Consider the following 2482-nt stretch of genomic DNA (forward strand, 5'->3'; position numbering starts at 1 on the left):
GGCGCCGGCGGGGGCAGCCTCCGGGTCGAGGCTCCTTCTTCTGGAAGCGCTGGGGCTTAGCCAGCTCCCCGCAGAGGCGGCCGCCCTCCCCCCAAAGGAAAAAACTGGCTTCCCCTTACTGCGGAGCCAGTCGGGCGTGCTGGTGCCAGAAAGGGTGTGTCCTCACCGCCCTAAGATGGCCTTTAAGGTATACTTTTGAGAGCTTTATTGGGCCACTTTCCATAACAGGATGCGCCCGAGGTAATCCGAGTTGCCTTGACGGTGGGGAGAGGTGTGCGGATTTATTCGAGGGATGGGCCTTGAAGGAAGGCAGACTAACCAACCAGGGCCTCTGGGTACAATAAACCCGAAAAAAAAAAAAAAAAAAGACTTGGGTAGTACCTGGGGGTAGGAATGGCTTGCGGGTTTCCAGCACCCAAGAGGCATCTATCTGGAGGGCAGGAGAATGAGTAGCACCGAGCGCGAACAACATCGCCTTCTCACATTTCTGGAACCCGCTGTAGCCACTCCAGAACACCGAATTAAGGACCCCCAAAGAGCTCAAGTCCAATTGAAAAAAATTTACACAAAATGACCCTAAAAATTGTCCGTGGAATGAAAAAGCACCGAGTCATGCGACACAGGTGGGAGAGAATCCACTCCTTCCTCTCCAGGGCTTAGCGCCTAACGCGCCCCATAGATCTTTCCTGGTTCTAAGACTCCTGGATGTGGACAGAGAGATGGGTGCAGAGGGAGGGCCCCATTCTTCAGTGACTTTAAATGGATTTTGAAGAAGGTAATTGAAAGGCTTGGGCCTGGGAGGGAGAGTGGGATCGAGTGGGAATGCATACCATGTGTTGTTTTTAGAAGCATAAAATGTGGAGGTCTGGTCCTGGTCAGGTAGCATCAGAGCAAAGAGCTGAATGACAGCCCTCTTTTCCCCCTCTCCAGGATGGAAACTGGGTTAGTGGCCTGTATTGTACCACACCATCTAACCTTTCCCCATTCCTATAAATATTTCCTTCTTTAAAGCTCATTCTTTTTTTTTTTTTTTAATCTCTTCTTCCCTTAAGAGACTTTTTGTTTCTTTCCCAAATGGAGATACATTACTGATTTTAAGGAGTATAGAGATCATAGATGTGTACTGAGGCCTAGGAAGGTGAAGTGACTTGCTCAAGGTCAAATGGTTGGTCAGTGAAAGAACAGAAGTCCCTGATTCCTGAACAGCATGTGATCTCAAGCCTAAAGGTACACTTACTCCTTCACCATTGCCCTGTAGGCATGACTCTAAAGTTATTCTTCAAATGAAACTGAGGTATTTGTGGTATTGAATTCTAGGCCAAGCAGATGTTTAGGTAAGTAAGTTAATGTCCATATTACCTAGATGTCTCTTAAACACACTCTCATACCCAGTAGTGGTACAGTGTAGTAATATACCTTAGTAGGTAGTGGATGTTCAATCCACATGTCTTAATGATCAGGGCATTTGCCAAATGTAGACATGACCCTGTTGTCTTCTGGTGTGCAAGCAGGTTGTGGTTAACATAGGATGGCATAGTGCCTGTCTGCTGTGTAGTATTTAGTATTTGAAGTTCCCTGAAACATTGATCATTAGGTTGCAAGTGTACGTGTGTGTATGTACATGTGTCCAAGCGTGTGCTTGTCCCAGTGGTTTATTGTGATAATCCAAATGTTCAGAAGAATATTTCATACTGAAATGTTGGGATTTTTCCACATGGGGATTAGAATGTGGGTGGAGTGGTGACTAAAGCCCTGCTGATAATTGGTTAACCAGGAAGCCTGTGCCGGCAGTTAATTTTTAAGGTCATTGTTAATTTCTTCCCCTCCTCTTCTCAGTACTGTTTAGGGTTTAGGTCTTGATGATATTTCAGGTAATTCTTATGTCCTTAAAAATCTAGTTCCTAGCATTTGGTAAGAAAACAAAGAATGGCTCTTGCTGAATCATTCCTGGATGAAATAGGATTTTGTCCCTTTTTTTTTTTTTTTTTTTCCTTATTGGGTGTTTTTGCCCGACTTGGCCTAAGTCCTCAGCCATGCCTACCACCCACAATTGTTTAGCTCACCAAAGGTACACACCATAACTGTTTAGAACTGCAAGAAACTCTGTTCTTTAAAGTTTATTAAAGATGGGGGAGGGAGTTCTCACCATACTTTTCACTGTAGTTCTAGGTTTGGTTTGAATATTAACTTAGTCACCTGGAAAAAATGGGTAGTGATTTAAAGAGGGGCGAGGGAAAGGATCAAGTGAAGGCTGCACTGGGGTACACATGTCAGCAGAAATCCTGGTTGCATGGTGACATTATCAGCTGCCCTTTTGAAGCTCAACTTGAAAGTGTGACTAAATATTCTTTGGCTGCTATAAAGCTAGTACTTTAGACTCAAAACATGGTAAGCCAGAGTCCTCCAAATGGAAAGTTGGCTGGCCTGGCCAGGAGCAGGTGGAGGGGTTACCGGAGGAACTGCCCTTGAGGGGGGGGGGGGG

Source organism: Marmota marmota, unplaced genomic scaffold (assembly GCF_001458135.2).
Source record: "Marmota marmota marmota unplaced genomic scaffold, marMar, whole genome shotgun sequence".
Taxonomy (NCBI): domain Eukaryota; kingdom Metazoa; phylum Chordata; class Mammalia; order Rodentia; family Sciuridae; genus Marmota; species Marmota marmota.